This window comes from Harpia harpyja, chromosome 12 (assembly GCF_026419915.1).
Source record: "Harpia harpyja isolate bHarHar1 chromosome 12, bHarHar1 primary haplotype, whole genome shotgun sequence".
Classification (NCBI taxonomy): domain Eukaryota; kingdom Metazoa; phylum Chordata; class Aves; order Accipitriformes; family Accipitridae; genus Harpia; species Harpia harpyja.
In genome coordinates, this window is record NC_068951.1 from 41,240,169 (window position 1) to 41,255,387 (window position 15,219).

Sequence of the window (15,219 nt, forward strand, 5' to 3'; positions counted from 1 at the left end):
CCGGAGAACTCCTTGCCAGTGCTTCAAATCAAATGGGAATGCTCTTCATTACATCTTTTATCTCATTTTTCGCAATCATGGTGAAGCTCTGAATCACCAAAACCAGGTTGCCCTTTAGACCTATGGTATCCAAGAATAGCTGGTGCAAACCACTGATAAGCTGGTCATGTAGTGCTGTGAGTAAAATATTTGACGGACTTGTACATTGAATGCTTTCATCCCATTTAGGTTCTAAAAATAAATAAATAAAACAAACCTACGAACCTAACAGTGTGGCTTTGAGGCCTGTTAGAAGGGGGAAGTGTCAGGATGAACATGCTTATTAAATCAGTCCAAGAATGATTACCTGTCAGAGTGCTAGGTCAGTTGGATTATCAACGCTTCAAGTTTAATTAATTAGCGATTACTTTTGTGCTCTTATTAGTATTGTTTTCTTGCTTAGAATCCTCTATAATGATTGATTTGTAATTATAGAGAGCACAAAAGATGGACTTGGTATTCAGTAGTGCATGACTGATTAAACAGGTATGTGGAGGGGGAACAAGAAACCTAGTCCAATAGAACCATGTTGAAACAGTGCTCTGGAAGATTGTCTGTATTTTCCTTCGTCTTCTGTTTAATTTGATAAAAGCGGTTGCATTTTCTGTCTGTAAAGAAAAAAACCACAATGATGCTTGACTGAGTTTGAGTATCTTCAAGCAAGCTGTTGTTAGCATGAGGTAAGGGCAGCCCCTCACAGATAAATGCTTGATAAATTTGTTTACACAAGATGAGGGCTTTCCGCCAACTCCTAAACAACCACACAAAAGGGAGACCTCTTTGGAGAAGGAAGAGAGGGGACCAATGTGCTATCACAGTTCATGACAAAAATCCTAATTACCCAGATAGTTATAAAACCTATGACCTTCCATCATCATTTGTTACACTTGAGCCCCCCAAAAGAGTTAGAGTTCTGACTGACCTGTTACCATCATCATTTGCAAGACAACCTGAAAGACTGCCATAGTTTCATTGGAAATACAAACTTTCCCCCCCCCCCCCCCCCAAAAAAAAGGTAGTTTCAATGCAGTCTTTGAGCAGATGGGCAAGATAGTCCTTGGCATCATTAAAACTGGACAGAAACACATCAGAAGAGGATTTGACCTATGAAGCCTCTGTCAAGTGCCAGTATTTTTAACTTTAAAAAAAAGAAAAAGTAATATGAGCAGATTAAAGTTGTAGTAAGCCCAAACTGCCCTGGTTTTGTCGCTTGTTTGTGCAGTGTTTGTAGTTGCTAATGCACCGTGTATTTATTTAATAGTTTAAGGACCTCTCTAGGCATAAAAGAATTTACTGATAGTTATGTACTCATAGTGATAAATGTAGTTATAGTGTACTAACAAATCTGAAGTGATAAAGTCCCTTAAAATTAACATGGCTGTGTTTACATAAAGTCAAGAGAAAGTTACATTACTCTCCACTATATGAATACCATGACTGTTAAATATGACAAATATCACACAAAAATACAGTTGTAAAATGAGTTTCTAATTAAAACTGCATAAAGTGAGTAGATAAAAGCATATGCCTTTGAAATGTGTGTGATGTTAATGCACGTCATGGTAGATTTTGGTCATTTTCTCTGCTTTTATGAAAATAAGTCATTTTCTCTGCTTTTGGGGAAAGACTGCATTTCTGCAGATCCCTGTAAGCTCTTGGTTTCATGAAGCTGAAGACAACCTTCAAACTCGAGGAACAGCTTCATTGCAATTGCTCTCTGCTTCAAATGTGGTTTAACTCACAATTATGTTCTATTTATGGTTGTTTCATTTAAAAAGTGATGACTGATGGAAACTCAAACTGCTTCTGGGTACGGGTCGATTTTGACACATTTACCAATTGGAAATGTTCAAAATCTTAGAGGAATGAAGGAGGAAAATGAACATGATTAAGGTCAAAAGGAATGAAATGTAATGTTTTGATTGATTCCATGAGTTGTGGGAGATCCTTACCCAGGATGATATTTGGTGTTGCTAAGGAAATGCAAAGCGGTCCAACCGTTCCTGTGTGCTTGGCTTCTTAGGGAGATATTTAATCCTATCGCTAAAATAAATGGGACCAAAATCCCAGCATTCTTGTCATGATAGAAAAAGATCCTATTTGGGTGGTGGTGTGGGCACACACCTGCCTGTAGAAGCAGAGCCCTGTGCACAGTTCCCTCCATCCATCAGGAAGGAGGATGCCTAAGATGCTCAGCGAAGCCTTTTTGGCAGCATCGGGGACCGGAGGCGGGGGTCACAACCTGAAATGTTGCTGGTCAAGGGAGTCTAGAGTCTGGTTCACCATTACAGCTGCAGTAGCTCAGCAGAGCTAAAGGAAGGAGAGCGAATCAATGAGTCCATTGCCTTGCAGTGAGCTACTCCTTGGTGCACCCCATGGCAGGAGTCGGGCTGCTTCCCGCTGCTCGCTGTCTCAGCACTGCTCAGATTTCCCCAGCATTTCCCGAGTCCTCCCCGTAGAAAGGAGGAGTGAAATTAGGTTTTGCCCAGGTATTTGAAGATCTTGTAACCCTTGTTTGGAACAGGACTTTTTTGTCTGTAATGAAAGGAATGGTAAAATGTGCAAAACTAAAATAACAGAAGAAGCTTTATTGATGGAATTGACTTTTACTGTGTGTTTTGCTAATAGATGTAAAGGAGGAATATTGATCTCCACCTTGTTCCATTTGTACAGATATATACAATAGTCTCTGTATCTATGTTCAACACCACCAACTTCATGTTCCTTAAAAAGCTTAGCAGTGGCTTTATGCAGAACTTGCCACAGGAGATGTGATAGCCATCAAATGGGATTTGAGCCATGCTAAGGATCACATTATCACTTCAATCTGTGCTCGTCCACTCTTGGGTTATTCGAGAGCTAGCACAGAGCGGTAGTCTGCCTTTCCCTGTAGTGACTGGCCTAGCAGGACTCAAGAGCGGGTCTTGTTCCTTTTTCCCGGCAAGAAAAAGCTGCAATTGATCTGCAAATTCTGATGGAGTGGATTATTTTTGTGTTTCTGTCCACCCACAGAAATTTTCCATCATCTGCCCCGTTACTGAGAGTGGCCACAGAGAGAGGATTCAGGATTCAGCGCAACAGATGCAGGGTGGGAAGCTTTGGTGGAAGAGGGGAGCACAAATGTACCCCTGAAAATAGATGGGCCACTTGTATGAGAGGTTTCCATAGGATCAATAGGCACCGCTCATCTCCTCATCTGTGCAAGGGTCGCTCTGCTCCAGCCCTGCACCATCCCACCTCCCTCTCCTTCAGGTGTCTGGATGGAGACCTGAACCTGCTATCCAAGTCTAACTAAAAGGAGTAGAAACAATTATTGCAACAACTCTTGGTAAAATACTTCTTTTATTTTTTTTTTTTTAAATGGTTTCATCAGGTTTGATACTACCATAGGACCACTGCAGTATGCTGACCAGTTTTTACAGCTATCAATCAAACTACCTAGCAGCAACATCTATGGCGTGGGAGAGCACGTGCATAAGCAGTACCGGCATGATGTTAACTGGAAAACCTGGCCCATGTTCAGCAGGGATATTGGCCCCTCTGGAGTAAGGACTGGTTTTATTCCACCTCATTCTTTGCAGATGACTTCTGTAATCCAAACCCATTATGCAGTAGACACATTAGTAATATTCATTGAGTTTTTCCCCAAGACTTGTCAGGCACTGCGTGTTATTACTAAAAGCTAGATGGTACAGATAAACATTCCCTGATTTCTGATTTTTGTTGATGTGCGGTTGAAAACCAGTTGATAGACATTAATGTATGAGAGTCTTCAGTTTCTACTGATAAAGAAAATAAATAAGAGTATGTCCTAATGCATTGCTGCATGCAGCATTCAGTACAGATGACACATGCTCCTTCAGTTAACATCCTTGTAGCTTGGCAAACGGTGGAAAAGCAGCTGTCTCTTTACAAGATAAAATATGTCTGTCAGCAGTTATTTGTTTCTATAGTCTGTATGTCTGTCTCTTTCCAAAACGATTTCCAGGGCACCCATTTTTCAATAATTATAAGAGAAGACTCTTACATCTGCACAGAGACGTCCTTAGGCTTTGATCCAAGTTCTCTTAACAGTTGCGTACACAGGTACACTGCGTTGCTCTGTCAGTTCCTCACTGCAGTGATGTGGTAACAGAGATGATACACCAAGTATATGTGGGTTAAAGTCAGGAGAGGTGCCGATTCAAGCCACAATACTGATTTTCTGCTTGTTGCTTTTTCCAACTTTGTATTCCCAGAGACAGTCTTTTCTGTACTTTGGGGATGTAAACAATCGAATCTTATTGCTATGTTCATGAATATCTTTTGCTTTGACTAGGGAAACATTTGCTAAAGCTTCTAAGTGCTCACTTATGCTAATGCTATGCAAAACCCATTGAAAACCCTACATGTCAAGTACATAATCAACACATTCTGGACATTTTGGAGAAAGAAATCTATGTAGAGCATGAATGAAAGAATATTTGTTAACATGAATGTTTTTGGTTTGTTTTTTTTTTACTGGAGTTCCTAAAGTAATTTATTTATAACTAGCTAATGAACCTTGAATAAACACCATTTGTCACTGTTACCTCAGCTTCATAAAGCAACAGTCCATTTGCTTTACTTTGAGAGAGCACTTCAGTGTTTTGCTGAAATAGGAGCTATACTAAGAGAAACAAGGGGGAGAGACCACTGTATGTAATTAATTAATAATTTGGAATTCATACCCCTTGCCTTGAGACACCTTCTCTAGGAGTTTTTTCTGAGAAGAGATCGCAACGTTGAGTTGAGGTGTGGCAAGGTGAGCACTGTCTGACTGAGCTCACTGGGGACGACTGTTAGTGTTGGACATTGTTATGAGCTAAGATGTTAAAATTAATTAGGTATCTAAAGATGCAAGTAGATACTTCTGCAAGTGAGCCATGGAGAGGTGTATCTCCTTTAAGCTGTCTCTCCTGTATTTGTGGTACCTGTCTGTCCTCCGCCATTAGCTAGCAAGGAGGGGTCACAGAGGGGAAGGTCCTGGCTAAGAATGTGAGAACATTAGAGCACACCTGTAGGACAAGCGTAAAAATTGCTGTTCCTCAGCTGCTTCCTCTGGCAGCATGGCTGTTCCTGGGTCCGCTGGTGGGAGGCTCAGGGGCTCCACAGGACCTGAGCCTCCTGCTTCTTGTCTAGGTCCAGCTGGAGTTATGACAACTGTAATTATATATTGGCAGCCCTATGTGTCACTGAAATAAACACACACATCCCGCCCATCCCACTTCTGTTTCTCCTGTTTTCTGAGCCTTCTACCTTTTCTGTGTTTTGAGTATATTTTTTATTTTCTTTGCAAATTTGATGGCTGTGGGGGAAATTGACAGGAGAAACTAATTATGCACTGTCAAGATATAATTACTAGAGAAGGCAATGCAGAGTATGATTTGGCCCAGTGAAACATCATGAAGCTTGTTTTTGTTTTCAGGACCAAACTCTAAATTAGCTCATATTTGTCTCACTATAAACAAGCTCTATTATAGAAATAATCCTATTTATTTTCTAGCTCTACTAAATATTCCTCTTATAAACTGCCTCTTCTTAGTAATCAGTATGTTGATCTTTGAAGATAGTTCCTACCTGAATGGCTGTATTGAGTGTAGACTCATTAAGCTAAACTAACAGTGAAGAGAATCAAGTTACGCTAATTTCAAATTGCTCAAGTTCTGTTTCTCGTTAATTTGTTCTGGGTTTTCTTTTGCAGGTGAAGAAGCACAACTATGACAACAATTGTTAAAATTTCTGAGGTTTTTGTTGCGAATAACAATGGAAAAAAACATTAGAAAGGAAATAAAAAAGAAGCAAGGCACTCTCTTATTTCCATAGATTAGACATAAAAATGATTACCTTGCAGGATTAATAGAAATATAGATTAGATGTAAAATCTAATCTATGGTGAAAGGTGATGAAAGCACCCTTCAAGTTCTATTGTTCACTTGATGTGCATATATATTACCCAGAAATAGTACTGCAATATATGCAGACTTGCCTGAAGATCCATCACATCTGCTTGCTTATGTTATCTATATATTTGGGGAAGATTCTTCTTTTAATGGGAAATGTTCTCATAAAGGAGAAGAATGCCAGGAAAGAGAAAACAGAAGTGTAGGAAAGTGTCGGGATTTTTATTTCTGTTGTTTGCTGTACTTTGATAAGTTTCAAGTTCTACCTGTGATATATTTTGAAATATCCCAGAACAGATACTGTTATTAGATTTTAACAGCTTACTTTTTCTTTTTATCCTTTAAGGCAATGCATAACTTATACGGAGTTCAAACTTTCTTCCTGTGTTTGGAAGACAGCACTGGAGCCTCCTTTGGTGTTTTCCTAATGAATAGCAATGCCATGGGTAAGAAAGCTTTCTCTGCAGCTCTGAGCATTGCAGTTAAATATCTTCTTAAATGATCTGTTGGTTTGGGATCAAAACTGAGCTGATGTAGATGTCGTTTTTTAAAAATACTGTAGCATGTAACATCTTATAGAAAGTTGTCTTCAGACATCTGATGGCAGTGATTACTGTAAGCATTTAGTAGTATTTCACGTACACAATGTAAGCCGTGAGTAGCTCACAGTTAACTTGAATATTGCGATGGAAACCTGAGGGTCAGAAAGCTATCTGGAGCCTGTGCAGTAGGCTGAGTTAATCAGTGAGTTAATAATTTTATGCTCTGAACAAATTGAAGCACATTATCCATCGGTGTACTAAATTCCACTCCCTTAGCAAAGCTGCATTTGTGGAGGTGTTAGCAGTAACAGATGGATTCTTTTGCTATTTGTGTGTTGTCATGAAGTACACAAAGCTCAAGAGCAGAAAACATCACAAAGCGAAGATGAATCAAACCAGCAGCCAGGAGTAGCATTTTGTTTTTGTAGTAGAAATACTGGCCTTAGTGCAAACATTAAAGAGAAAAAAGGGCTTGAATGTCAGGAATGTGCATTAATGAGAAGATTGGAAGTACTCAGAATCAAAATGTGCTTTAACAGTTATATTTGTATTCCTTTATTGAAGATATTCTTGATAAGCTCATGTGTTCCAAGACAATTTGCATGGATGTAGTGCATAAATAGTGGAAACATTATGATGTCCACAGTCTTTATGAATATTCCATGGCCATATCAACACAACGCTAAGGAATGTGTCTTAAAATCTTTACAAAAAGATTTCAGAACAGTACATGTTCTGCATTTTCCAAAACAGCAAGAATTTTCACTTCTAAATTAATCCCCTTTAGAAAAAAAAACCCCAACACCTTTTTTTCCATTTACTGATTTTTGGTTTAGGCCACTTACTTTGATTAGGGGGTGTGTGTGTGTGTGTATGGTGAGATAAATGTGGGTAACGAACATATTATATATATTCCAAGCTACCTGTTACTTCCAGTAATTTTTAAACACTAGTCATCGATGTGAAACACTTTGGTGTTTTCCTTATAATTTCAAATGAAATAGAGACATCCATTTATAAGGGAAATAGCCAAATTCCTTTCCATGTTTTAAATTTGTATGGCTTTTGAGATTTTTTCCTAATGTACGCATATTAGCATCAAACAGAAAAGTAAAGGTTTGGAAGAAACAGAATGATGGGCAGTGTTAGCTAGTAGTCAGTTCAACACAAAATTGAATTAGAAAGAAGAAAGGTACAAATGTGTTGAATGGCTCAGTCATTGAAGGTGGGCAAGGAGGGACATGCAGCACAAAACACAGCGAGCCTGAAGGAGCAGGACCTCCAGTCACACAGCTCAAAAGGCAAACACTGTGCAGCTGTGCACCATTGAATTTCTGCCTCTCTGAAACAGCAGCCACTTTTCACAAGTTTGGCAGAGTGTTTTTTTCATGATGAAAATATTAATAATCCGATATTTGTTTTCAGCCTCAGGATCCGGCTGTGTTTGGACCTGATTCAGTCTTGGTGAAAACCTCCAAGTATTACTTGAACATTCGCTACACTTTGCTGCCCTACCTGTATACACTCTTTTATAAAGCTCATACTCAAGGAGACACAGTTGTACGGCCAGTTTTGCATGAGTAAGTTTACTCATCAGCCTTTGTGATAGTTTTTTATGAGGAATAAAAAAATCTGACACATTAAATGTTGTTAGGGACTTTCTAAACACTGATGTAGTCTGTGAAAATGCACATTGGAATATATATAGACAACTTCTCAATTCACGAAATACCATTTTGGAGTAATCAGAAGAGTAATCAGAAACCATCTGTAATTTCTGCATATACGCATATATTATTATCAGTCACTCTTAGGAGTTGCTATGAGATGTGATTGTCAGCTAATCAAATTATTCTCCACCATCATATATACATATTAGAATAGATGTTTCCTTGCCTGGAAACTCTTGAATAAGCTGTGTCAAGAACACACGCGCACCTATATGTTCACACGTGTGCAGAGAACACTAACTGAACTAGTAAGACCTTACCTTCTCGTCTTCAGATTGCCTCAGATCAAAAAAAAAAAAACCAAACCCAAAACCAAAGCAATTTTGATATGACACTCTTCAGTCATGATTCTAGACAATCTGGTTCTAGACAATCGGTACCCTGAAATATTGGGATTGCTGATGGTGGTATAGTTCATAAAAACCCAGTTACTGCTATATCCTTCCCACGTGCCCAGGTTCTACTCTGACGAAGTGACATGGAGTGTGGACAGGCAGTTCCTGTGGGGCCCTGGGCTGCTTGTTTCCCCTGTACTTGACCCGGTAGGTTTGGCTGTTTTGGTATCTCTCTCATAACCACTTCATGGGGCACAGGGCCACGCTGAGTGACCAGTTCCAGCCCTTTTCTCTGGCAGGGGACTGCAGCATTACATCCCCAAGGTACACTATTCCTGTCGCTCCTTTATTGCTCTGATTAGAAACCACCTCCCAGTTCTGAGCCTTTGCTGTTCAGTCTTGTGACAATTCTGTTATTCAGCTTAAAGGTTATAGCTCCTCTACTATATACACATTTCTTGCTGAAATCACACTCCCCCTTGGTTTTTTATGCTGAATAAGCTGCACTGCAAAAATAGGCTCTGCCATTTCCCTGAGGATCCCAGGAAATTTGCTCTGGTCCCATTCTAGTCTGAACTCTTCTGTCTTGACCAGACCTGTAAACTCTATTGGCAAAGCGATTGCAGAGGGCCTTGTTTATTAGCATTAACACAGCTCTATCTCCAGTGCAAACATGGTTTTTTGCTAGATGCTTAGATTATATTTATTTTTTCATGGGTACATCATATTACTGACTTATGGCTGTTGATGGATTCCTAACAAGCCTCGGTTTTGCTTCTTCTTTATTTTCTGTTTTTTTCCCCCTTCATGTATTGCTTCCAGTGAGGGAGCACACAGCATATTTTTATCACTGCCGAAATGGAAAACCTTGCACTTTGTGCTATTAAATCCCACTCCTATTTTCCAGTCCTCTAGGGAGTCAAAGTCATCTGGACTGTTACTCTGGTTCACCTCAACTTTGCATCATGTCTGAATTTCCTTCAGAATCAGCTTGTCTTGCTGCATTTCAGCTTGTCTGTGGTGCAACAAGAAAACAAATAGGTCGTGGCTTATTCTGTGGCAGAATCTTGTAAATAATGATTGTTAATGCCAGTAACACATATGCCGTGAAGAAGCACAAAACGTTTGTTAAATACGTAAAATGAAAGCAAGAACCTGAAAGATGCCAGCCCAGAAAAATGTGAAAATAAAGAAGATGATACAGAGATCCTTGTGGCTATGATCTGAGCCACTGGATTTGAAGCACTGTGACTTTGGGCTGCATGCAACGAGCTGCCGCATTGTAGAGTGGTGATTCAGTGGTCTCCCAGTAGATTTGCAGAAATTGTACTTGGATTGCTCTCTTCCTTTCTGGACATCATCATAAAAACCATTACAGAAAACAGCGAAGAGGCAGTGTGAACTTTAGTTTTATTGGAAAATTTAGTTTATTTGATTAAGTTCCTTTCAAATATGAAAGTCGTTTCTTTGTTCACCTTTCAGGGTGTGGATGTAATTCAAGCATATATTCCCGATGCAGTATGGTATGAGTATGATACGGTGAGTAAATGCAGCAGATACTATGGGGAGATTTTCTAAATGGCTATGTGAGAAAATAAGATTGTCAGCCCTGCTTTGGTGACAGAGACCTGAAGAAAAGCCCGCAGGAAGGAAATGGTGAGACAGGGGATGAAGGTTGGTGGGGTAAGTGCATGAATCAACGCCTCAAGAAAGGACACAGAGGCGTGGAACATAGTGCAGGAGATTGGAAGACAGACTGAGTGCAGACTTTAGCAAAAACTGTATTTGAAATAAAATAAACTACAAATAATTATAATTATAATACACAAGAGTCTGCAATTATTCTTTACTAATCTCATTTCTGCAAATAAGTTTCCCGCCGCTGTGATGATCCTTTTGATGGGTGAAAAAGGACATTGCTCACGTCAGATTCCCATATTCACGTCAGAGTTCCAACAGGACTTGCTCTCTGGGTTGACTGAGCCAAAACGAAATGGTGAGAGATGCTGAATTATGACATTAGATCATATTGACTGGTGCAGTTGTTTCATCTTTATGTGCCCATTGGCACATAGATATTTACATAACTTAAGCCTTTTCTAAAAGGAAGCATTACGATGAAACTCAGGACTTGAGAAAACGTTCCCAGCAGCGAGTAATGCAACATACCCGTTCTCTTTTACATCCCTGTCAATAAGGGGGCAAAAATGTCAGTGAGAAAGCAATGGACCGATATGTACTTGCAGCAGACAACCTGGGACTCCATTTGAGAGGAGGCTATATTTACCCTGCTCAACAACCAGCTAACACAACAGTTGCAAGGTATGCTTCAATTCTGAATGCTTTTATGTTTGGGCTTTCTTTATTTTTTCAAGACTGGGCTCAGGACTTTCAGGTTACAAATCAGTAGCAGCCTGTTGTGTTTAACATTTTCACCTTGAAATATGGGAATAACGGTGAGCCACACCTCACTTCCACAACCGTTTACATTACAGGTTCAATGATTAATTACAGGTTTAGTTGCACAGCATTTTGTAAACTTGCCATGTATTTTAATCCGTTTACATGAAAATGAAAGGCAACCAAGGGCTAATCTAAGGCAATTCTCAAAGTATTGCAACCCCCTTGAGTGTCACGTTCTTAACATGAACATGAAGGATGTATTAAGACCGTTTAGATCTTTGTTATACATGTAAGACAGAAAGCCTCTCTTTCCACAGCCGCAAGAATCCCATGGGACTTATAATTGCCCTGGATGACAACAACGCTGCTTCTGGGCACTTGTTCTGGGATGATGGAGAATCCACAGGTGAGCGGTTACCAATAGTGAAATAAGTATGATTAACAAAGCATTATTATGTACAAGTTTCAATCTTCCTGCTGATTTCATGGAGCAAGAATAAGACATTATCAATGTTGTAACATGCTATTAATACTTGATCGTTACCTTTTCACCACTTTTAAGTAGAAAACTGTAAGTATTATTAATTTATTGTTTTTTGTGTTCAGGTTTCACTATAGCCTTAAATATGTAAAGGTTTGGTGCATTAGCATGCTGACTGTTAAACCATGCTGTCAAGATAGATATATATTCTGGTATATATCCAAATTAGTTTCAACGGGTGCAAGAACACACATAATTAGTGTTCGACACTAAGAATTGATAGAAGATGAAAAACTAGCACTGTTATTAAGTCTCTGGAATTACTTAAATTGCTTGTGAAAACAGTAGAAATTTTGTTAACTCAAAAGTGCTGTATTGGAGCCAACGTTTTTTCTGCCATCTGGTTTCCACGGGATACTGGTGCATAAGCACGCGAGGAAGCGTGTACGGGCTATATTTGTCACGTTGCCAACCTCGCCTTTAGTAAAGCTGCCGGAGAACTTGTTTCCCCCTGGGACAGTCACTATGATTATGCCAAGGCCTGTCAACCTCATTGCTTGTGATCAACTGGCGTCAGTACTACTTACCTCACGAGGTTTTCTCTGTCAAACGATTTACAACACACATACCTTTTTGCTTAGTGTAAGATTAAGGTCACAACTTAATTCAACTGAAGTTGAAATTTAAAAACAAACAAACAAACAAGCAACTACAACACAAACTTTTAATATAAGGTTAAATTCATTTTGGCTTTCAGTAAAGTTAATGCTTTTGGAATACGTGCATGTCTAAGGCAAGCAGAGTTCATTCTAGAGCAATGGAAAGAGCATTTCCACTATATAACCGTAGATATATTCTTCATTTTAATCTGGAGGTGAAGGAAATTTTGAAAAATGAAGTATCTTGAACTGTGGGTTTTTCTGTGGGGTTTCTGAGGATTTAGTTTAGGCATCCTATTTCCATTAAACTAAAAGGGTTTGGGGTACTTAAATCCTTTAGGCTGCTTTTGCAGCCTTTGTCCTTTATTGTATACTTCTTAGAAAAGTCAGCAAGCAGTTCAAAAGGTTATCCTGAAATGATTTTTTTAAGAACTTTTACAAAATACTCAGGCTTGTACTAAAATGATTTAAGGACTTGAATTTTTCAGATTTTATTCTTTTATGTGCAACAAACTGTAACGGTCAGAACTAAGGACTTTGGTTTATGGCATATGCCAGTTAATACTGTTGCATTTCAAGCAGACCCGATCTTCTCTAATTCACATCCTACTGTATCTATAGACTGCTGTCAGTGGCAAAAGTGTCAGAGGCTTCTTTAGCTACACTGAAATAAAAAGTAGATTAGAAAATAGGATAATCTGCAACAGTTAAGAATGTACAGATAAGAATGAAGTTGGAGTAGTATTACCATTGAGGTAAAAATAAATAACGCTACAATATTATGTGCATGTTTAATTTATAATCCTGAAAATTAGGTCCACATTCTGCACACAATTGTTTATGGAGGTATTTTTTCTAACCATGCAGGTCCACATATGGTATCAGAATTGGTGCATTCTTACCTCTGTCTTCTGATACAACTAACCGTCTTCTAGATACTTAAGCAGTCCAGTTTCTGTGGCTTATCCTCCAGTTGCTAAAAGCTTCCTTTATCCTTAGTCTTAATCTTTTTTTTGTCATTTGTGCAGGGCCTGGTGCTCTGACTAAACTTCCATTAAAGCAGGCAACTCTTGGGATTCCAAATTTCATCCCTCCTTTCCTAATTGCATAGCTACCTTGTCCTTTACTGGAGGTCACTGTCCTTCTAACAAAAGCAGCAGAAAGGAAAATGTGATTATGTTTCATTTCCCATGCCTCAGCTGACGCTGCAAGGTTTCACCCCAGGGGAAGCTTGGAACAAGCACCTTGGAGGGTGCAAGGTGAGGAAACACTCGACTCCATTGACCAGAGCACCTCTGTCAAAGTCCTCAGCTTCACTCACCGGCCTCCTTGAAGTACCAAACTCCCCATCAGATATTTCCTAGTAGGACATGTACATCAGAAATCTCAGCTCAGAAGTCTGTAGTCTGAAGGGGTTCTGCACCCTGTGGGAGAAGATGTTGCTGGAGGTTATTGTGCAGTTTGTTAGTGGGACAACTACAGAAAATGCCAAAAAGTAACACACTTGAACTCTAGATATAAAGTGATGGCAATATTAGAAAAAAAACCCCAAACCTTAGAAAACTTTGTGCATTTGACCTGTAGAACTCCCTTTTGTTATTTTAAGTATAGCAAACATATCTACTGGGAAAACTTTCAAACCTCTGCTTTTTTAAATTTTGTGGAAGTTTGGGATGCTTTTAAGAAATAGAGCTGTGATTTGGCTGATTATTGCTGCCATAAATATTGAAGGCCTTGGGTGGTCGCTATATGTATGGGTGACAGCTATATGTACTCCTTTGTCAAGGCCTAAAATAACGAAGCTATTATTGTTCTCACTTCTGTTGAGAAACAAAACAATAAAACATCTTATGATTTTATTTCCTGCCCAAAACTTACAGGTTGCAGTCTTTTCAGGGAACCCATTTACAATTTGCTTGCAATGACAGTATTTTTCTTTTCATACATGGAAAAAAATGCCAGATTGACTCAACTTTTGTATTTATTTTTCCTGGTTGTGTGTTATTTCCTCTCTTACGGTTCTCTGGCAGAAATTATGACTATTATTGTCATTTTTGCATGAAAAGCGCTTGTTTAGTGTATTTAAAGGATTAACTTTGAGCCATACATCTATATTTAAGAGAAAATATGAAGGAATAACAGTAAAATAAAAAATTAGTATATTTTAGAAAAGCTTGTATCAATAAATTGTTGGAAAAATTTGGTAAATTTGGATCTCCTAGGAGACTGGCCTAAGAAAAAAGAAGTGGAAGACAACTGTCAGTTCCTCAAAGAAACAATGGTAGGAGCAAAACTGAAATCTTTCAGATGGAAATTGTAGTGAATGCTTAACACGGCTAAATCATCAGCTTGTCTTTGGCCTGAAGAAGAAAACGTACAGGGAGAGCAAACCAAGTCAAGTTACTTACATATACTTAACCTTAATATACATAAATTTATGTGTAATTTACATTCCTTCATTCCTGTGGAAAGTGGGTTTCTGGCCAGAAAATCTGTTCTTAGGGTTATAGTGGAAAAGCAATGAATAATCGTTCCTCTTAACTTTGGTGGGCCTTAGCTAGAGAGACCAATCTGCTTACAAATTTCACTCTTCTGCACAGATTTAGGGAAATAGGAGACCAGAAGAGAGCAGCAAGAACAGTTACAGGTCTAGAAAACATGCCTCATGGGAAAAAGTTGTGTTATCTAAACTGCAAGAGAAGAAAGGCAATACTAAAGAGATTTTGAAAATGTAAAATTACAATGGCAAATAACCTTCCACATTCCCAATGAACAGGGAAAACGAAAAGGCTTTAATTGTTTTCTGTTAGAAATGGGAAATCCTCTACCACAAGGGTTAAGGTAATGAATCTTAAATTCTGAGCTTTAAAAGAATACGAATAAGAATCAAAACCTGAGAACAACGTGAAACCACCATTAAAACTGGATAAAATACACTAAATATTTTGAGTTGGCAGCATGTTAAATATAGAAACTCATTTTTTCCCTCATTAAAAAGTATAATTCTATATTATTTTGCAGTTTGTACAGAATCCGCTCAGTGCAGCTTCTGAATGCAGTAATAATAATTAACAATTTATTGGTCTCTAGCAGTGGCAGAGTCCTGTTT